The 23,168-nt window shown below is 42.9% G+C and overlaps 1 long non-coding RNA gene across 1 annotated transcript; it reads right to left on the reverse strand.

The window, feature by feature from the left end:
* Positions 1-701: 701 nt before the first annotated feature.
* Positions 702-21,553, reverse strand: LOC115456629. Its single transcript, XR_003939898.1, has 3 exons — positions 21,544-21,553; positions 20,910-20,917; positions 702-788 (listed from the first exon to the last, which is right to left on the reverse strand). It is a non-coding gene; the product is annotated as an uncharacterized LOC115456629 (long non-coding RNA).
* Positions 21,554-23,168: the final 1,615 nt, after the last annotated feature.

Below are 23,168 nucleotides of genomic sequence, written 5' to 3' on the forward strand. Positions count from 1 at the left end.
CTAGCTTAAGTTGCTCTAGAAACATCCAGAAAAAACCTGAAGTTTCCCTCCACAAAATAAGAAATCTTTCTTAAGAAAATAATTCTTCAATACAAGAACTTTATCATTCTCTGAGGAAAACGTAACCAGGAGAGTAGCATGAGTAGAAATATCATCCTGAGTAGTTTCTAGAAATGTAGTCAAATATAATGACTCATCAACTTTAGCTAATAACACATTGGTGCCAAATCATCCTGGTTTTTCCTTACTATCTTCAGTGGGTAAATAATAACATTTGGAAATAGATAGAGTCAGCATTACACAGAGACAAAAGTTCCTTAAAATATTTTCTTTAACAGTACCTCAGCAGATACCAATGGACAAACAAGCTAAAGCTCTGGGCCTCCACCAAACCAAAGTGACAGCCATTATCTCCAAATGGAGAAGACTTGGAAGAGTGGTGAATCTTCCCAGGAGTAACCACCCTGCCAAAATTACTTCAAGGGCACAGCAACAACTCATCTGGGAGTCACAAAACATCCAAGAAGAATATGTAAAGAACTGCAGGCCTCTCTAGCTTTAGTTCAGGTCAGTGTTCAAGCTTGCACAATAAGAAAGAGACTGGGCTAAAATGGGATTCATGGGAGAGAAGCAAGTGCAAAAACATACCTGGATGATCCTCAAGCTTGTTGGAATAATGTTCAGATCCCATGATGTCCGGTGTAGAGCAAATACAGCATTCCACAGTAAGAACATCATACTAACAGTCAAACATGGTGATGGTAGTGTGATGGTTTGGAGATACGCTTCTGCTTCAGGACCTGGAAAACTTGCCATTTTTGAAGGAAGCGTGAGTTCTGCACTATACCCTTAAGAAGGATGTCTGCGCATTGTCTGTAAGCTGAAGTTGAAGCATAATTGGGATATGCAGCAAGACAATGATCCAATACCCCAAAACAAGTTTACATCTGAATGGTAGAAGAGAAACAAATGTTTCAGAATTAAAGCAGTTCTGCAAAGAAGAGTAGGCTAAGATTCCACAACAGAGATATATCAAATTATAGGAAGCATTTGGTTGTAATTATTGCTGTTAAAGGTTGTGTGGAAAGGTTAGATGTGAATCTCTTATTTATTCTTTCCAAAAGTACGAGGTCTAGGGGACATGGAATAAAGCTATTAAGTAGTACATTTAAAACAAATTGGAGAAAATATTTCATCACTCAATATGCAATTAAGTTCTGGAATTCATTGCTAGAGAATGTGGTAAAAGCTATTAGCATGGCAGGGTTTAACAAAGATTGGACAAGTTCCTAAAAAAAAGTCTATAAACCATTATTAAGGTGGACTTGGGAAAATCCATTATTTATTCCTGGAATAAGCAGCGTAAAATCTGTTTTACTCTTTAGTGATTTTACTAGGTACTTGTGAACTGGATTGGCACAGTTGGAAACAGGATATTGGGCTTGATGGACCTGGGATCTGTCCCAGTATGGCAATGCTTAGGTTCTTAGGGTCCCTTTTACAAAAGAGTGGTATGGCCTATGCGTGTACAGCACACACCAAATCGGCACTACCGCAAGGCTAGCACGTGAGTCAGGCGGTAATTCCGAATTTGGGGCATGCCGAATCCCACGGTAGAAAATAATTTTCTATATCCTACTAAGGACCGCTTACTCGGTGGTAAACAGCATTTGGCGCGCGTTACGTACTTACCGCACAGGTAGCATATGAGACCTTACCGCATCAATGAGTGGCGGTAAGGACTCAGGCTGAAAATGGACGCGTACTGGTTTCAATTTTAGCGCACGTCCATTTTCCAGCCCTTAAAAAAGGCCCTTTTTCCTAAATGCAGTAAAAAAAAATGGCCCAGCGAGAGCCCAAAAAACGCACTCACACTACCACAGGCCACTTTCTACAGTGGCTTAGTAAAAGGACCCCTTAATTTCTTATTCCTGGGCTTAAGTAGCATGAAATCAATATTTGTTTTCATTTGGGACCCTGTCAGGTACTTGTGACCTGGACTGAACATGGCCACTATCTTTTGAATGGCAGAGGTCACTGGTCTCTTCACACATTCAGCACAATTGCTTGTATGGATAGTGGCACTGAATATATGTTGACTATTTAAACACTGCAACTGGCATTTCAAAAAATAAATCCTGACTATGGTGTTTAAAAATACTGGTTCATATGTGCACACACTGCAACTACATCAGGAACTATTGTCCTAGGAATACACATACATGGTCCGTATAAAAATATGCTTGTTCGATCTAGCATGTATACTTTTATGTGCATGTACCCCTGCATAGTACTTAGTACATAAGGCCAGTTCTTTGGGTTGTTTAAACATTTTCATTTCCATATGAATACTTTTCCCATTAATCCGTTAGTGCGCAATGTTCCCATATGGGATTTTATTGGGCACCAATGGGTTAAACTCACTGGTGATAATATTCACAGGACACATTGTTGGAAAAATTGATAGAAAATGTTCATAGACTTTTGCAATCAATGGGGTCGATATTCAAAGTTATTTAAATGGCCAGAAATGGCTCCTGACTGTTTAAATTGCTAGTCCGGGGCTAACCGGGCATATTCAGGGGCACTTAAACAGATAGTGCTGCTATAAATGCCCAGTTAGCACCTAAGCCCAAATTGTGAGCATTCCGGGGGTGGAGTCGGCACGTAGACAGTGAAGTGCCAATATTCAGCACTTAACTGGCTGGGATAACCGCATAAATAGGACCACATAAAACACAGTCCTATCTTTACGTAACCCAAGGGTTAAATTAATTAGATAATTAGCTGGGGAGGGAGTCCTGAGGTTACAGGTATGTTACAGTGGTTATTTTTAAATGCAGAAAAAATGGTGAGAGTGATGAGAGTTTATTCAGAACTTGTGAATGGTGTTTTTTCTGTGGTAATTTAATTGGAAATGTACTTTTCCTATAGAAGTTTATGGAAAACTGTAAATCCAAAATGGAGATTGGAGCTGCAAAATAGATGTTTATGCATGCAAAAGTGTATAGAATTATCTGAGTGCATGGTTATGATAGGCTGATGGAGCCTAAGGCTGGTGCTATAACATCACCAAAGGTTCCGTTTCTAGGAAAACGTCTTGGTTGTCAGTTGCTCAGAAAAGCTGAAGACTTGGAGCTCAGCAGATGTGTGTCTGGGAATCTGTGCTATGAAAGTGTGAAAATGCTAAAACTTTGTATCTGAAAGGCTGAGTGGTATCTGAAAATGAGTAGTGTGAATAGTTAATGTGTCCCAATGTAAAGGTTTGGGTAAATTTTTAAATTAAATTACAGGGTGTTCTGAGTGTCTGTACATGCCTGATGTTTGAATCTGTGCTGCTGTATGATAGTGGGTGAATGAATACATACTCTATTTATTAGGGTTGGGCCAAAAATTGTTTTTTATCTGTCAGAAAGCCCATTTTTTAAAAGGAAAGATAAACTGTCTTTAGGCCACAGGCTTCAGGGAAATGACAGGTGACTGTATCCCTGATAGACTGTAGTGAGTAACTAGGTTTTGAGCTAGCCAGTGCTTGGAAGCTGTGCCATTGCTAGAACCAGAGAGTGGAAAAACACCTGGGCTCTTTGTAGTTTAGGGTTCAGTGACTAGCATAGGTTTTTGTACTTAAGGAATTTGAATTAAAATTTCTTTTATTTAGCCGGAACGCCCACACAGTTTTTATTAATACCCAGAAAGTAATCTATTTATGAAAGTGTTAGGGAGACAAGGTTTCTCTCATTTAAGTTTTTAAAAGTCAGGATAGTAGCTATTCTGGACCTGGAATGGACAGTGCTGGAACAAGGCCCCACCACAAGAAAGGCCAAAGATTGAGCCAAGTAAGACTTCAGCTAACTTCAGCTAAGTGTTTGTACTTCTCATTACACATCTTCAAACATCAGAAGGGGAGGGTATATTTTCTGCTAAGAGTTATTTCCCCATTGAGGTAATACTTACCTGGGAAAGGAGTCTCCTGTAGTCCTAGGTCATGGGAGAATCTGTAAAAGAGAAAAATACACAGACAATCATTTCTTAGGGAAAAGGGTGAAATAGGAGTGAAGGGGAAAAGTGATAAGAGAAAAACAATAATATTTATCTGACATTGTATAGCAATGTGGGGTGGTCATGCATTGAACAATTCATGCAAGCCTGAATAATTTTTGTGATTTCTGTCACTCAAAAAAGGATAGGACATGTTTGTTTATGTACTAAAAGAAGGAGTTCAGCTGAATTCTACATATGTGTTGAAAAAGATTTTGATTTTTTGTACTTGATAATTTAAATGCTGTTCGCATCACCTGTTTACAACTGCATCTGAGTTTCAACATTTAATAAAAATTTTATATTTTTCATCTTGGTCTAATTATTGTTTGCAGAGAATCCTAAATGTAGGAAATTTTCCTTCACCTAGTTGTGAATTAGGTAAATGAAGATAGTATAATTGAATACACTCACAGTTTGGTGTCAAGCTTGAAGTAGGCCACAACTGTTCACATCAGGTTTAGCAAGGCTTGACAGCTCCTGGAATTGGGGTATTATATTTAACTAGCTTTGTTTTATCTGGTTGCATATATTCAAATATTCAATGCCAGTGCCCAGACATGGCCCTGGCATTGAATATTCAAGAATAAATCCTAATATTTTCCACACCTTCAATAATAAGAAACTCTTTCCAAACCAAGCACCTGCTCTGGCATTAGTCATCAACTGAAACTTCATTTGATAATTATTAGTGTATCCTTAAAACTTGCACTCTGCTGTTTAACCTGCTGCTGCAGTATATCACACTTACTTCAGCTATGTTGCTGTCACCATTTCCAGCTGCTGTTCAAGGAAAAAGGAATTAACCACATCTAGTGAACTTTTTTTTACAATCTTCCATTCGAAATTGACTCCATCATGTTCACATGCCCCAGAAGCACACCTACTATGTATCTAAATTATAGTGGGCTGCGGCATCCAAAATTGAATTGCTTCAATTTCTACTGCTGACAGTGCAGCAAGTATCTTGATCTGCAAAGCTGAGCTGCACACCTGAAGCACTCCCCCTTGATTGTAAAGTGCCTGGGATTCTGGGGAAAGAATATTTCACAACACCTGAAATATTTACAGTGCTTTTCATCCAAGACATTGACTTCATGTTGCCAGCGGGATATAAATCTACACTGTCAAACATCTAATAACACCTTGAATTTATGGTCAATTCATACACAAAGGAGAGTAACAGTTCCTCCTTTCTTTTCTTTTTTTTTTTTTAAGGAAGAAAAAAAGAAACAGATTATATCATAGACATTTGCAAGCATTCTATTTTTCAGTCTACAAAGCCCACCTGTATATTGTTAGGTTCCAGGCTGCAGAACGCTGGAAGCGGAAAGCCCACATGAAAAATGATGCATTATCCACAGTTGTCAAATGCAAGCTGAAGAGGCAGGAAATCCTCTTTTTATAGAGCTGTAGATGCCTAATTGCAATAAATCACTGTAGGGGAATGGGGCCTGCAAGAGTGCTAAAGGAAATGGCAAAAGTGACTTTGTGAAATACACAATGTCAAAAAAATAATAAATAAAATATGGCATTTTTTTTTTTTTTGCTCAGAAGCAGGGGTAGATGGAGAGGTTGATGAGCATGAATCCAGCATGCTAGCTTCTGAATTAACACCCCACCCCACCCCCTTTCTGGGTTTTCAACTTTGAAAGATCACTACTACTACTACTATTTAGCATTTCTATAGCGCTACAAGGCGTACGCAGCGCTGCACAAACATAGAAGAAAGACAGTCCCTGCTCAAAGAGCTTACAATCTAATAGACAAAAAATAAAGTAAGCAAATCAAATCAATTAATGTGTACAGGAAGGAGGAGAGGAGGGTAGGTGGAGGCGAGTGGTTACAAGTGGTTACGAGTCAAAAGCAATGTTAAAGAGGTGGGCTTTCAGTCTAGATTTAAAGGTGGCCAAGGATGGGGCAAGACGTAGGGGCTCAGGAAGTTTATTCCAGGCGTAGGGTGCAGCGAGACAGAAGGCGCGAAGTCTGGAGTTGTCAGTAGTGGAGAAGGGAACAGATAAGAAGGATTTATCCATGGAGCGGAGTTCACGGGAAGGGGTGTACGGAAGGACGAGTGTGGAGAGATACTGGGGAGCAGCAGAGTGAGTACATTTATAGGTTAGTAGAAGAAGTTTGAACAGGATGCGAAAACAGATAGGGAGCCAGTGAAGCAACTTGAGGAGAGGGGTAGTATGAGTAAAGCGACCCTAGCGGAAGACGAGACAGGCAGCAGAGTTTTGAACCGACTGGAGAGGGGAGAGGTGACTAAGTGGGAGCCAGCAAGAAGCAGATTGCAGTAGTCTAAACGAGAGGTGACAAGGGTGTGGATGAGGGTTTTGGTAGAGTGCTCGGAAAGAAAGGGGCGGATTTTATGGATGTTGTAAAGAAAGAAACGACAGGTCTTGGCGATCTGCTGGATATGAGCAGAGAAGGAGAGAGAAGAGTCAAAGATGACCTCAAGGTTTTGAGCTGAGGAGACAGGGAGAATGAGAGAGCCATCAACAGAAATAGAAACGGGGGGGAGTGGGGAGGTGGGTTTGGGGGGAAAAATGAGAAGCTCGGTTTTGGTCATGTTTAATTTCAGATGGCGTTGAGACATCCAGACAGCAATGTCAGACAAACACGCTGAAACTTTGGTTTGGATGCAAGGTGAGATATCAGGGGTAGAAAGGTAGATTTGGGAGTCATCAGCATAGAGATGGTAGGAAAAGCCATGGGATGAGATTAATGAACCAAGGGAAGAAGTGTAGATAGAAAAGAGGAGGGGACCAAGAACAGAACCTTGAGGTACGCCGACAGGCAGAGGGATAGAAGTAGAAGAGGATCCACCAGAGTGAACACTGAAGGTGCGGAGGGAGAGGTAGGAAGAGAACCAGGAAAGGACAGAGCCCTGGAATCCAAGTGAGGACAAGGTATCGAGGAGTATGCTGTGATCGACAGTGTCAAAAGCAGCGGAAAGATCAAGAAGAATGAGGATGGAATATTGACCTCTGGATTTAGCCAGTAACAGGTCATTGGAGACTTTATTAAGCGCAGTTTCGGTTGAGTGGAGAGGGCGAAAACCAGATTGTAGTGGGTCAAGAATAGCATGTGAGGAGAGAAAATCAAGGCAGCGTTGGTGAACAGCACGCTCAAGTAATTTGGAGAGAAAAGGGAGGAGGGAGATGGGTCGGTAATTAGAGGGACAAGTAGGGTTGAGTGAAGGCTTCTTATGGAGAGGTGTGACCACAGCATGTTTAAAGGCAGTAGGGACAGTTGCAGTGGAAAGTGAGAGGTTGAGAATGTGACACATAAAAGGAATAAGAGCAGGTGAGATGGCATTAAGAAGGTGGGTGGGAATGGGATCAGAGGAACAGGTGGTACATTTTGAGGAAGAAAGGAGAAGTGTAGTTTCCTCTACAGTAACTTCAGGAAAGGAGGAAAAGGAATGAGGGGAAGGAGAGAGAGGGGAACGGACTAGTGGAGGGAGAGGTGGCAAGGTAGAGAATTCAAGGTTTATCTTTTGAACCTTGTCGTGAAAGAATTCAGCAAGGGTCTGAGGAGATAATGAAGGGGGAGTTGGGGGAGGGGGCTCCTTGAGGAGAGAGTTCAATGTGGTGAAGAGAAGTCGAGGGTTAGAGCCAAGAGAGTTGGTTAGTTGGATATAATAATCCTGTTTGGCACGTAAAAGAGCAGATTGGAAGGAGGTCAGCATGAACTTAAAGTGTAAGAAATCAGCAAGGGCCTGAGATTTCCGCCAGAGGCGTTCGGCAGAGCAGGTACAGGAACGTAGGTAGCGGATATTAGAAGTCAGCCAAGGTTAGGGTTTTGTACGCCTTATAGGGCGGGTCATCAAAGGTGCAAGAGTGTCTAAGGCAGAGGATAGAGTATTGTTGTAAGAAGAAACAGCCTCGTTGACAGACGTGGATGGTGCCACAGTAGAGAGGAGGTTTGAAACATGGGAGGATAGAGATGAAGGGTCAATATCGTGAAGGTTCCTAGTTAAATTAGATAAGATAGGACGGGACTAGGAGGGAGGAGATTTAAGTGTGAAAGTTATAAGATGGTGATCAGAGAGGGGAAGATCAGAGGCAAGGAAACTAGAGGGTGAACAGTTGGAGGAGAAGATGAGATCAAGACAGTGACCATTTTGATGAGTGGGGGAGGTGCAGCATAGTTGGAGATTAAAGGAGGATATTAAAGCGAGTAACTTGGAAATATAAGAGTTGGAAGGATCATTAGCAGGAATATTAAAGTCACCAAGGATGAGAGAGGGGGAGGAAGGATCATGGAAGAAGGCAAGCCAGGCATCAAAGTCACTGAGAAATGATAAAAGGGACTTATCAGGGGGACAATGAATGACCGCTATTCGAAGAGGCAGAGGAGAGAAAAGGCGGATAGAGTGGACTTCAAAGGAGGAAAAACAGTGAGATTGAGGTGGAAGAAGGGGTTGAAATCTGGAGGAGGGAGAGAGAAGTAGTCCAACACCACCCCCGTGACCAGCAGGGTGAGGAGTATGTGAAAAAAGATAACCGCCATGGCAGAGGGCTGCGACTGAAGCAGAGTCATCAGGGCAGAGCCAGGTTTCTGTTATGGCGAGCAGATGGAGGTGACACGAGATAAAGAAGTCCTGGATATAGGGGAGTTTGTTACAGATAGAGCAGGCATTCGATAGGACGCAAGAGAAGGGCAGAGAAGAGGAGGGGAGTAGAGGAATAGAGATGAGGTTAGAGAGGTCGCGGTGAGATCTGTAGAGTTGGGATAATAGTTGGTGAGGAGGGCCAGGATTGGGATTGATGTCACCGGCTGAGAGTAAGAGAAGGAGTAAAAGAGAGCGGAGGAGAGTAGGAGAGGTGTGGCCACGAAAGCGTTGAAGGCGAGAGGTATTTAGGTGAAATGAGGAAGGCAAAATGGAGGGAAGAAAGAGACGGAGATTAAAAGCCAAGAGGGAGGAAGAGGGTAGGAGAGAAGGTGAGGTGATGAAGTCGATGGATGGGCAGTGAGTGTCACGTATACACAGCAGGAACCTGGGTTTGTGAGCCCTTAGGCCACTGCCGAGGAGCAGCAGCGGCAGGAGAATCAGCCCAACACCAGATAAGGCAGACCGGAACTGGAACACAGTGGACCGGAGTACAGCTTCACCTACACTTGGCCACCTTTCACCAAGAGTTGAGCTCTGGGCTTCAGGCGGCCGGTAGGACTTGCAGGACAAGGCAGGACACAGCAGCAGGCTGACAAATAACAGGAACACTAGAAACACGCTGGGTTCCAGGAAAAACAGCAGGCAAACGAACAATCCAGAAACAAGCTGGGTCAGGGCAGGCTGTAGACAGAAGAATAGTCCAATAAACAATCCGGGTCTGGGCAGGCGGCAGGCAGAAGAATAGTCCAATAAACAATCCTGGTCTGGGCAGGCGGCAGGCAGAAGAATAGTCCAAAAACAAGCAGAGTAAAAGTCACCAACATGAAAAGCACAAAGGCACTGCAACACTTCACACCAAAGGAACGCCTCTGAAGAACACTGTTGCAAGGCAACTAGGAACCTTACCAGGTGGTTAATAAAGGCAGGTCACAAGGGAGTTCACCAGGTATGGGTGCTGCTTGGTTCCAAAAAACTCCCAAAACAATCTGGAGAGCTGGAAGATCCAGACCGGACCAGCATATCTTCTGGAACACGGGAAACGGTAAACCATCACTTCGCAGCATTCCTCAGGTCTAAACCCCAGGGACTGAGGTGACTGCGAGCCAGGGACCTGGGCACAACCGTGACAGTGAGTTCCTGTAGCGGAGAGAGGTAGGGGGTGAGGGAAAAGATTAGGAAGGGACAGGGCTAGGAATGCGTGGGACAGGCATAAAGGAATCCTGTGCAGAAGGAATGGATCCACAGAAGCTTAGCTGAAATTGGGTGGCGGGGGGAAGAGGGGTTGGTGGTTGAGAGGCTAGGATGGGGGAGGGCAGACTTATACGGGGTCTGTGCCGGAGCCGGTGATGGGAGGCGGGACTGGTGGTTGGGAGGCGGGAAATACTGCTGCACAGACTTACAGTGGGGGAAATAAGTATTTGATCCCTTGCTGATTTTGTAAGTTTGCCCACTGACAAAGACATGAGCAGCCCATAATTGAAGGGTAGGTTATTGGTAACAGTGAGAGATAGCACATCACAAATTAAATCCGGAAAATCACATTGTGGAAAGTATATGAATTTATTTGCATTCTGCAGAGGGAAATAAGTATTTAATCCCTCTGGCAAACAAGACCTAATACTTGGTGGCAAAACCCTTGTTGGCAAGCACAGCGGTCAGACATCTTCTGTAGTTGATGATGAGGTTTGCACACATGTCAGGAGGAATTTTGGTCCACTCCTCTTTGCAGATCATCTCTAAATCATTAAGAGTTCTGGGCTGTCGCTTGGCAACTCGCATCTTCAGCTCCCTCCATAAGTTTTCAATGGGATTAAGGTCTGGTGACTGGCTAGGCCACTCCATGACCCTAATGTGCTTCTTCCTGAGCCACTCCTTTGTTGCCTTGGCTGTATGTTTTGGGTCATTGTCGTGCTGGAAGACCCAGCCACGACCCATTTTTAAGGCCCTGGCGGAGGGAAGGAGGTTGTCACTCAGAATTGTACGGTACATGGCCCCATCCATTCTCCCATTGATGCGGTGAAGTAGTCCTGTGCCCTTAGCAGAGAAACACCCCCAAAACATAACATTTCCACCTCCATGCTTGACAGTGGGGACGGTGTTCTTTGGGTCATAGGCAGCATTTCTCTTCCTCCAAACACGGCGAGTTGAGTTCATGCCAAAGAGCTCAATTTTTGTCTCATCTGACCACAGCACCTTCTCCCAATCACTCTCGGCATCATCCAGGTGTTCACTGGCAAACTTCAGACGGGCCGTCACATGTGCCTTCCGGAGCAGGGGGACCTTGCGGGCACTGCAGGATTGCAATCCGTTATGTCGTAATGTGTTACCAATGGTTTTCGTGGTGACAGTGGTCCCAGCTGCCTTGAGATCATTGACAAGTTCCCCCCTTGTAGTTGTAGGCTGATTTCTAACCTTCCTCATGATCAAGGATACCCCACGAGGTGAGATTTTGCGTGGAGCCCCAGATCTTTGTTGATTGACAGTCATTTTGTACTTCTTCCATTTTCTTACTATGGCACCAACAGTTGTCTCCTTCTCGCCCAGCGTCTTACTGATGGTTTTGTAGCCCATTCCAGCCTTGTGCAGGTGTATGATCTTGTCCCTGACATCCTTAGACAGCTCCTTGCTCTTGGCCATTTTGTAGAGGTTAGAGTCTGACTGATTCACTGAGTCTGTGGACAGGTGTCTTTCATACAGGTGACCATTGCCGACAGCTGTCTGTCATGCAGGTAACGAGTTGATTTGGAGCATCTACCTGGTCTGTAGGGGCCAGATCTCTTACTGGTTGGTGGGGGATCAAATACTTATTTCCCTCTGCAGAATGCAAATAAATTCATATACTTTCCACAATGTGATTTTCCGGATTTAATTTGTGATGTGCTATCTCTCACTGTTACCAATAACCTACCCTTCAATTATGGGCTGCTCATGTCTTTGTCAGTGGGCAAACTTACAAAATCAGCAAGGGATCAAATACTTATTTCCCCCACTGTATATGGTCTGTGCCCTGAAAAAGACAGGTACATATCAAGGTAAGGTATACACATGAGTTTATCGTGGGCAGACTAGATGGACCGTGCAGGTCTTTTTCTGCCGTCATCTACTATGTTACTATGTATGTTACTATGAATAGGGGCCATAAACGACTGAGGTACTTTAGCAACTGGGAAGAAGATTAGATGTAAAGAGAAAAATGCCCGGCGCACAGCACCTAGAGCAGAGGCCCTGAGTGGATTGGAGTGGACCTGGGTGTCACCCCGGAGAAGGCTGCAAGTCCTCCACAGCACCTGAAAGGCAGCCGGTGGTAGAGCTGGGCACCTCTCAGCTGAGGAAAGGCTTACCAGGGGTTAGGCTGAAGCCAGCATTCCTCCCCCTGAGGGTCGCCTGATCCTAGCCAAAAAGCACCTGGAAACTCTGTGCACTTGGAGCGAGGGCCCTGGGAAGATCGGGGTGGACCTGGAGTCACCCCGGATACAGCTGTGAGGAAATGCAGAAGGGCTGCTAGTCCTCCACAGCACCTGGTGGGAGCGCTGGGCACCTAGATCGGAGGCCCTGAGTGGATCGGAGTGGATCTGGGTGTCACCCCGGAGAAGGCTGTAAGGATATGCAGATGAGCTGCAAGTCCTCCATAGCACCTGAAAGGCAGCCGGTGGTAGAGCTGGGCACCTCTCAGCTGAGGAAAGGCTTACCAGGGGTTAGGCCGAAGCCAGCATTCCTCCCCTTGAGGGTCGCTTGATCACACCAGTTCATTACCTATACTCCACACTCCTACAGCATCAAATTTAACTTTAAAAATTAATTATGCTGCAGTGGGAGGAATGGTATGATTCTAAGGGAGATGTGACCTGAGTTTCAGACCGATGTCTGTGCATCATATTTAGGAGAGAGTAATATTTATTGGGTCCAAGCTGTCCATTCACAAATTTAGTTGTAACTTCCCTAGGTTTTTGTTGCAGTTTTCTAAGAACATAGGTGTAATCAGTAAGGGTAATCTGGTCAATATTCATCATATGTGATGCAATGGGCAAAGTTATGAACTACTGTCTTACACAAATCTTCAGGTTTGTACCCACCCCTGTGGGAGCGAAAGTCTGCTGCAGGTTCAGTAACTTTTGGCCTGTGCTGGTACTGTGCACATCAAAGGGTTAATTATCTACAGGCAGAGAAGTAGCTATTTCACTTCTTTTACTGTGTGATTGAACCTTACTATAGAATTAAGCCAAATGGAAGGAATTTTCAGCAGAAGGCACCCCCTCCACCCCCTCCTTTCTTCCTGTGAGAGGCAATGACTCAGTGCACTACTGTCTATGACACCTGTGATCTGAGAGGTCATATGTGAGGCAAGGGGATGCAAGCGTTTGTCCATCAGCTAAGTGCTAATTAGTTTTGAAAAGGGATGAGAGGAGTTTGAGGCAGAGATCAGAGTAAACGTGGGAGCAGCCTGAAACATTGAAGAAAGAAACATCATTTATTACTTGTGAGAATATAACCAGACCCTAAACTTCTTTCCTGGTATGAAGTGAGATAAGAAGGTAACAAGAATGCGTATAATTAGGAAAGCAGGAAAAGAGAAACTTTTCTTGTATTTTTTTCCAATTATACAACAAAGAAATGACTAATTACAGAGCCTGTTAGAACTGGTGTTCTTGTATCCATTCTAAGCTCAGAGAAAAATGTATATAAGGTCGGAGAAGACTTGGTTGGGGGAGCACTGACTTCCATTGCTGTTGGGGACCCAGCAGCTTTGATAAGTGTCTCTCTCAGTTGGTTTAACCCTATCACCCTGCTTTAGGTTTGCTCAACAAATAGTTATTTTTTGTTTTACTAATTTTGTAAGAATAAAACTTTACTAATATGAATAGATTCTCTTGTTTATACTTTTCTTTGTGACCCAGATTGACAAGGTTATTGGTGTTCATCCCAAGATATAGTTTGGGTAAGTTGCTTGGGGACCTGGGGTGGTTCTGACCCGGTTCTAATCCTGACCCGGTATACCCCCTCCCCTTAATAAGCTTTCAAGATGCTAGCTCCTCCCACTCTACCTTGAGTCTTAGATAATTAAACTCAATAGCCATGATCACTCCAGCACACCTTTTCCAAAACACATAATTGGACTCATGGGGTACATTTTTAGCAGGCTGAGGACCAAAAATCTTGAAACAGAGGAATCCACTAGAAGTTATGCAGGCTTCCAACAGTGCTATACATACAAATGCCACCACTGAATATCAGTTAATAACTTTGGATGATTTTTTTTATCCATACAAAGTTATACCTGCTATTGTCCTGACAGTCTCAGGAAAGATATCAGGAAGTATTTTTTCACGGAGAGGGTGGTGGACGCTTGGAATGCCCTCCCGCAGGAGGTGGTGGAGATGAAAACGGTAACGGAGTTCAAACATGCGTGGGATATGCATACAGGAATCCTGTGCAGAAGGAATAGATCCTCAGAAGCTTAGCTGAAATTGGGTGGCGGAGCAGTTGGGGGGGAAGAGGGGGTGGTGGTTGGGAGGCGAGGATAGGGGAGGGCAGACTTATACGGTTTGTACCAGAGCTGGTGATGGGAGGCGGGACTGGTGGTTGGGAGGCGGGAAATACTGCTGGGCAGACTTATATGGTCTGTGCCCTGAAAAGGACAGGTACAAATTCAAGGTAAGGTATACACATATGAGTTTGTCTTGGGCAGACTGGATGGACCATGCGGGTCTTTTTCTGCCGTCATCTACTATGTTACTATGTAAATTCAAGAGCCATCAGCATGTATTTTCTCCCATACAGATTCGGGTCAGAGATGTAATAAGAGTATCAGCTAATTTACTTTTCATGAATCTTACTAGACCAGTCCAGACTGACAAGTTGTGCCATCCTACCAGCAGATGGAGACAGAAAACGAGCTTTCCAGTGATATCTCCAATATAAGGAGACACTACATGCTCTAGGGTTAAATAAACTACTCAATAACTATACACGATATTATAAATATCAATTACAAATAGTTATATTCAATACTCTTTATTCATTGTATAATATATATCATTGACTTTGTGGACGGTTGAGTTCCTACCTGTCTTGTATCCGAGAATAGTGGATATCTACAAATTGTAAGTGAATCAAATTTGATATTTGTATGATATGGGTGAGCCTACTTCATCTATAAGCACCATTATTGTATTAATCCATTTAGGAACCCGAGTCCTGATGACGCTTGAGTAGCGAAACACAGGCTGTGTAGAGTTTGGGGTGATCTACAAACGATTGATTACAAATTGAGTTTGACACCTGCTGAAGGATTGTTTATGTGATTCTACCAAGAAGCCTCGGAACGACAAACTTTTTGGGATTGCATTACTGTGCAGTTGGAAAAACAATATGCAGAGTGCTGATTTGTGAAGTTCAAAAAATGTTTGGTGATGAACTTATCGGTGGAGCCAGCATCTAATTTCAGTACTAAAGGATATAATTTATGGAGTGCTGATTTGTGAAGTAAAGATCTTTGGGGAGGAACTAATCAGCGGATTAAGTATTTACGGCTTGCATAGGATATATGGAATTAATGGGCTTGGGATGGTAGATAGGTATTATATGTATTAGTTAGAGGTCTTTATATGTGAAAAAGTATGAATGAGAGTGAATGAGGATGAATGTAGGTTTTTTCTTATATGTGAAAAAGTCAACAATATAAGGAGAAGTACAGCCTGGAACTTGCCACTGCAAAAATGACAAACCTTAGAACACCAACAACTGAGTCAGCTCTAAATGGTTGTGCTGGAAATATCTAAACTTTGCTTGGAATGTGTGGGTATTTTAAGACACAAGTCACAGTTTAAATACTTTCCAGCACAACCACTTGGATATGGCTCCCACCAGCTCTGGAGATACAACTCAATTGGAGCGCTCAACAATTTAAGGTAAGCCATGACTAGTATAAAAGCTTTTTGAACTGATGTATTGATTAAAAATATTTCTTACGATGCTGTGATGGATAAAGGTGTTGCCTGCTACCAAGTTAGCAAGTAACACTTTAGGATCACAATAATTTATTTTTATTTTGCATATTAAGATTTTATATTTGTATATTTAGTATATATTTTGAATATTTTGATAGGATATCCCCATAAATTTAGTATTGTTTATAATATATCATTTGGGGATTTGTTTTTTGTTATTCCCCTTCTGATGTAGGATCTTAGCAAAGCCATCTTTCTTTTCACTTGAAAAGGCCAATGACAAGTTGACTTACTCTCATGAAAGGGTGAGAGGCAAAAAGGCTGGAACTGGTCACAGAATTATCAAGTCTGCTGTGAATGGATCAAATAGCTATCAGGAGTACCACCGTCTAGGACAAGTCTTTAAAGGTATCCTCTTTAAGGAATGAAAAGAAGAGCCCACCAAGAAATTCAGAACAAAATTAAGGTCCCATAGCACCCCTGGGAGTGGAGGAGTAGTCTAATGATTAGTGCAGTGAGCTGGGGAACTGGGCTCAATTCCCACTGCAACTTCTTGTGAGTCTGAGCAAAGCAAATCTCCATTACCCCAGGTACAAAAAAAACAAACTTAGATTATGAGCCCACTAGAAACAGAAAAAGTGACTGCTTTGGTTGTAGCACAGAAAGGCGGTATGTCAAATCACATTAACCTTACCTTTACCCTAGGCAAACAGCATGATGATGGGCCTCCCCCTTCCTCCCCCCCCCATAATCTGGAAATGTTTAAATGACCCTAAAGTCAGACAAAGCTGCCACCTTCACATTGAGAGAGTTGAGAGCCAAGACTTGACAGAATGGAAGGAACAGAACCTTCAGTCGTCACATCTGGACTCAAATAAGCACCAGATATGCCAAGTGAAGTGGAAACCTTTTGGGCTTTAAGCACTGTAACAATGACCAAAAAGGAGTAATCTTTGCATTTCAACTAGATCCATTAAGGGCTAAGCCAATCTGACTTATGTGGTAAGTAACTAATGGAAATGCTTGTAAAACAAAGAATAGTAAAGTTTTTGGAATCCAATAGATTACAGGACCCGAGGCAAAATGCTTTCAATAGAGGCAGGTCTTGTCAGACAAATCTGATTAATTTCTTTGACAGGGTGACCAGAGAGTTGGATCAATGGAGATATGGTGTATTTAGATTTTATTTATTTGTTACATTGGTATCCTACATTTTCCCACCTATTTGCAGGCTCAATGTGGCTTACATAGTACAGTAGAGACGATCACCAATACCGGTATGAACAAATACAAAGTGAGGTTATGGTAGAATGATGTTCAGTGTGATAGACACATTGGGGGTCATAAGGAGGGAGAGTGGGGTTATGTCCAGTACGAATTTTTATATAGTTATGTTGCGGGGTTAAGGCATTTAGGTTGGATCGTTAGGGTATGCCTTTTCGAACAGGTTAGTCTTTAGGGGTTTCCGGAAGTTTAGGTGGTTGTATGTTGTTTTCACAGCAATTGGTAGTGCTTTCCATAGTTGCGTGCTTATATAAGAGAAGCTGGATGCATAGGTTGATTTGTATTTGAGTCCATTGCAGCTTGAGTGGTGAAGATTTAGGTATGTTCGTGTTGATCTTGTTGTGTTTCTGGTTGGTAGGTCCATGAGGTCTGTCATGTATCCTGGGACATTGCCGTAGATGATTTTATGGACCAGGGTGCAGATTTTGAATGCAATACATTCTTTGATTGGGAGCCAGTGTAGTTTTTCTCGTAGAGGTTTGGCACTTTTGAATCTTGTTTTTCCGAACATAAGCCTGGCTGCTGTGTTTTGAGCAGTTTGGAGTTTCTTTATTATTTGTTCTTTACATCCCGCATAGATTCCATTACAGTAATCTAGATGGCTTAGTACCATGGTTTGTACCAAGTTGTGAAATATTTCCCTCGGGGAAAAAAGGTTTCATTCGTTTGAGCTTCCACATTGAGTGAAACATTTTCTTTGTTATAGCTTTCACTTGGCTCTCTAGTGTGAGATTTTGGTCGATTGTAAATCCGAGGATTTTCAGGCTGTCTGAGATAGGGAGGGTGTAGTCTGGGGTGGTTATGTTGGTGGGTTTGATTGTGTTATATTGGGATGAGAGGATGAGACAGTGTGTTTTTTCTATGTTAAGTTTTAGTTGAAATGCGTTCGCCCATGAGTTCATGATGTTCAAGCTGAGTTTGATTTCTTTGGTGATTTCTGTTAGATCATTTTTGTAAGGAAAGTACAATGTGACGTCGTCAGCGTATATGAAAGGGTTAAGGCCTTGATTGGATAGGGACTTGGCTAGTGGGGTCATCATTAGGTTGAAAAGGAGCGGCAATAGTGGTGATCCTTGAGGTACTCCACAGTCTGCTTTCCATGGTGATGATATGGTCGATTTCGATTTCACTTGATATGTTCTAGTTGTTAGGAAGCCCTTGATCCAGTTAAGTACACTTCCACCAATCCTGAAGTATTCTAGGATGTTTAGTAGTATGTTATGGTTCACCACGTCAAATGCACTAGACATGTCGAATTGGAGTAGAAGTATGCTTTTGCCTGTTGCAATTTCTTGTTTGAATTTGGCTAAGAGGGTAATTAGTACTGTTTCGGTGCTGTGGTTGGAGCGGAATCCTGATTGTCGTTCATGTAATATTGTGAATTTGTTTATGTAGTCAGTGATTTGTTTGGTTACCACACTTTCCATCAGTTTGACTACCAGTGGGATTGAAGCTACTGGGCGGTAGTTAGTGATATCGTCTGTTTTTTTCTTGGTGTCTTTTGGTATTGGGGTGAGTAGGATGTTGCCGTTTTCCTTAGGGAAGTGACCATGTTGAAGCATGTAGTTTAAGTGGGAGGTGAGGTCTGCTATGAAGCGGTGGGGAGCGGATTTTAAAAGGTAACTGGGGCAGGTATCCAATTTACAGTGAATCTTAGAGAACCTCTTAAGCACTTGGTTGACTGTTTTAGCAGTGAGGGGAGCGAAGCTTGACCAGAATCTGTCCGCTAGGTATTCACCGGGGGTTGGGTCCAGACACTCAATAAAGTTTTCGATGCCAGTGATGTTTTGATTTAGCGTGTTACGTAGGTTTACAATTTTTTTCGTTGAAGTATTTGGCAAGTTTGTCTGCAGGTGGGATGTCTGTGTTGGTTGCAGTGACCAAGGTGATGTCTAGTAGTTTGTTCACGAGTTGGTATAATTTTTTCATGTCTTTGTAGTCAGGCCCTATTTTGGTTTTGTAGTATAACCTTTTGGCTTCTCTTGTTGTGTATTTGTATTTTCTTTGAGTTTGTTTCCATGCATTGAGTGTTTGTGTATCTTTTGCTTTTTTCCATGCTCGTTCGAGTTTCTTGGATTGTGTTTTTCGTTTTTTCAGTTCTTCATTGTACCATGGTATTGAGTTATGCCTACATGAGGTTCTTTGTAAGGGTGCTATTTCATCTAGTATGTTTTTACATCTTATGTCCCAATCTGAGAGATAGTGTGTAGAGTCCGTTTGTGTTATCCATTCATTATTGTACATCTTTTGCCAGAATGTTTCCGAATCTATTTGGCCTCTTGTGCTGTAGGTTGTGGACTCTGATGCTCTACCAATGTAGGAAGGCTGTCACTAACACCATGATGATGGAGAATATCCTCAGCACCATTACAAGACCAAAAGAAAGCACTCAAAATTGAAAAATGCCTGCCCATGACATAAAAGCAGAGAAATAGTTTGTGTATGTCCTTGATTGCAATCTGAAGGTAAGCCTCTGACAGATCCACAGAGGCCCTGCTAGGAGTTACCCATGCCATTTTGAACCCGGCACTGGCAGAGGCAGAAGTGACTCAGGATTGCTCCTGCCCTAAACCCCTAGACACCAGGATTTTACCAAGGAGGCCTATGGGAGGATAGGGATATATTTGTGGGAAGGGGGGGGGGGGGGCTTCACAGAGATCATGATGGGAAGCTTCAAAACAGGATGTGATGGGAAGTCTTCAGGAGGAGGGTGTCTGTGGGGGGTTTTTGGAGAAAGGAGAACCAGCTTTGTGAGTGCCACTGGGTGCTGAGTATCTCTAATATTGAGCAGGCTCCTTCATTGTGTCCAGGGAGGGGTAATTTGTATTGTGTTTGGCACTCTGTCATTTTGAAATGTTGGCACTTATGCTCCCACTGTTTAGTGTGCAGAGATCCACCAACAATTTGGGTGTTACTAAGATTTTCTGTATGTACAATATAAAAGTATCAGAAGGAATTACTTCCACTTTATCTCCTGACAACGGGCAACAATGAGGGTGGTTGTTGGGGTGGCGGGAGAAATCATCCTGCACAAGCTACACAGAAGTGAAAAAAAAAATCCAGCCATCAATTATGCATACTATGCAAATGCCAGTTCTCTGTGTTTATTGTCAGTGATTTCCAGCAGGGATTTTAAGCCAGGCAAAACATTCTATTGCTATAATGGAGCAGGTAGGCACAGTCAGCCTGCTGAAATGTTAAACCCATTGAATGTTTTTTTGCTGTCTGGTTTCTTTTTTCCTAAAAATTAGGAGTTACATTTTAATAGAAAATAATATCATGCATAGGACCAGGCACCAAGAAAAAGGAGTTTTCCCAGAAACCTAAGGTGTGAATTGACTTAATAACAAGGTCACTTTAATGAAATGCTTCAGCATATCCCAAGATTTCCTCACCAAATCAGTGTGCAATTGTAAAATAATAATAATAATAATTAGGGGTAGAAAATGCTTAAAATTTGTAATTTTTATTAATCACAGCACGCATCCAGCCTTCATCCTGATTCTTTCATGCCCCTGCCCCAATTTCTCTCATGCCCTCTCCCCAGCCTTCACCCAGATTCTCTCATGCACCCCTCCCCAGCCTCTCCTCCAGTTTCTCCCATGTCCCCTCCTTATCCTTAACCCAGATTCTCTCATGCCCCCTTCCCCAGCCTTTCCAGTTTCTCTCATGCCCCCAGCCCCTCCCCATTTCTCCCATGTCTCCCAGCCTTCACCCAGAATCTTTCATGCTTCCCTCCCCAGCCTCTCCCTCAGTTTCTCTCATGCCCCCTCCCCAGCCTCTCCAACAGTTTCTCTCATGACCCCCTCCCTAACCCCTCCTCCAGTTTCTCCCATGCCCCCAGCCTTCACCCAGTTTCTTTCATGCTCCCCTCCCCAGCCCCTTCCTCAGTTTCTCATGCCTCTGCCCCAGCCTGTCTTTTAGTTTCTCTCATGCCCCTCCCTAGCCCACCAGTTTCTCCAATGTCCCTCTTCCTAGCCTCTCCCCAGCCTTCACCCAGATTAGCCCTCGCCCCCCACTTTTACCTCTACAGCAGGACTCCTTTTCTCCTTCCTCTGCACTTCTTGTGTCCCCCCCTGCACGGCTGGGCTCTGCAGATACTCGAGCTGTGCAGTGCAGGAAGTTGAGAATGTCTCGCCATTTCTGGTCATATTCAAATCTAAGCTGCTATTAACTCCTAACTCCTATTCACCTGTTCAATACCCATGTCTGTTTTAATCACTCACACAATAAGTAATTCCTTAATCCTTTGTTTGTCCTCTTTGTCTGCCTTGAATAGATTGTAAGCTCTGTCTCTAACATGTTTCATGTACAGCGTTGTGTACGTCTAGTAGCACTATAGAAAAAAATTTGTAATAGTTTTAGTAGCAGTAATAAAACTGTGATCTATTCATTCCTTAGTGGTTTTGCTAGATCTTGCACTGGCTTTTAAACCTCAGATTTCTGCTGTAATTCATTCTTCTTTGATAGCATTATGAAGGGTTAAGACACTGAAACCTTGGCTCACACCACCGGATATGAGACTTCTCCTACATCAGGCTTGTCCAACCTACAGGCCGCAGGCCAGAACCCGGCCCACCAAGTGCTTTTTTTCTGGCCCTGAGAAGCTTGGCAATTTTTGTGGTGCTTACAGCTGGATTCCTTCTTCCCCACCATAACTTGGCTTTCTTTAAGCATGAGCCACACCGTGCCCGAAGTTCGGGTTCATCTTGAGGTTTCAAGTCCCACGATATCAACCTGAACTTCCAGCACCGCATGGCTCAAGCCTGCAGAGAGCCAAGTCGTGATGGGGAAGCAGGAATCCCGCTGTTTCTTCTACATGTGAAGCCAGTTGAGGGAAAGAAACTGGGGGGAGGGGCTACACGAGAGAGACTAGGTGACGGCTGGGCATGGGACGATGCACCGTCATATTTTGCCACTATTTAACAAAACATGCAGAAAATATGACAGTGGTATTTTCTCCCTCAGAATGTTACAAAATATAAAATGTGACCCCAACAGTAAACCTTTGGATAAACTTGTCCTCTATGCTCTGATTCTCCCCAGATTGGACGATTAATACTTTATATAATGATCTACTCTTCTCTCTGCTCAAGTATCTTCAACTCATTCAAAATCTGCTGTGAAAACACAGGGCAAAGTTTTGTGGGTTTTTTTGCTATATCCATGCTCCCTCCTAATTTAGACTGGAATATTCACAACATCCTCATACTTTTGTGTACTTAGCTCAAGCTCTCTAAAACTCTCATCCTTTGGATCTTAGATGAGAATTCTCTTTTTTAAAGTTTAAGAAATCAGGGAAGAGTCTCTTCTTCCAGCAACTTTTTGGACAGACGAGCAGGGGATCCTACTACTACTACTACTATTTAGCATTTCTATAGCGCTACAAGGCATACGCAGTGCTGCACAAACATAGAAGAAAGACAGTCCCTGCTCAAAGAGCTTACAATCTAATAGACAAAAAATAAATAAAGTAAGCTAATCAAATCAATTAATGTGAACGGGAAGGAAGAGAGGAGGGTAGGTGGAGGCGAGTGGTTACAAGTGGTTACGAGGAAACTGTGACAATTGAAATTGTGTAATATGTGTAGTACTGTTTGGTTCTGTCTTTTCTGTTTTTATTACAATTCTTAGTTTGTAAACTGCCTAGAAGGGCTTTTTCTTGCTTGATTGGCGGTATAATGCATTTGAATTAATAAATAAATAAATGTAAATTGTTAATTCATTGTCTGTGTTTACACTGTAAGTCACCTTGGGGTCCCTTGTGGAAGAGGGGATGGCAAATATTTTCTGGTACGTGGAGAGGCATTTTCGATATAACATCTAAGTCCAGCAAAACGTCCAAATTTCAAGTGGGGAATTAAGCAAATTTCAAAAAAGAAAAATGTCTATCTTTTTTTTTTTTTTTCAAAAATGGCTATTTACTAGATGTTTTTGTGTTCTGTGCATTTATCTTTTTGGTCCACTTTTGAAAAAAAAATGTTCAAGTAAAAAACACACAAAAGCCATTGGGATGTAGGAACCAGCATTCTTAGTAGACTGGCGACATAGACATCCCAGGAAAGCAATGGTCCACCCTAGTGAACTTCAAATAAATGTTCTCAGGTACACATCTCACCATTGCTCCCTTGTCTGCTGAGCCCCCCCCAAAACCCACTACCCACAACTGTATACCACTACAATAGTCCTTAGGGTGAAGAGGGCACCTATATGTTGGTACAGTGGGTGGGTTTCTAGTGAACTTTGGAGGGCTCACAGTTTCCACCACGAGTGTAATA

The sequence above is a fragment of the Microcaecilia unicolor genome, chromosome 13 (genome assembly GCF_901765095.1).
Source record: "Microcaecilia unicolor chromosome 13, aMicUni1.1, whole genome shotgun sequence".
In the NCBI taxonomy this organism is placed as follows: Eukaryota; Metazoa; Chordata; class Amphibia; order Gymnophiona; family Siphonopidae; genus Microcaecilia; species Microcaecilia unicolor.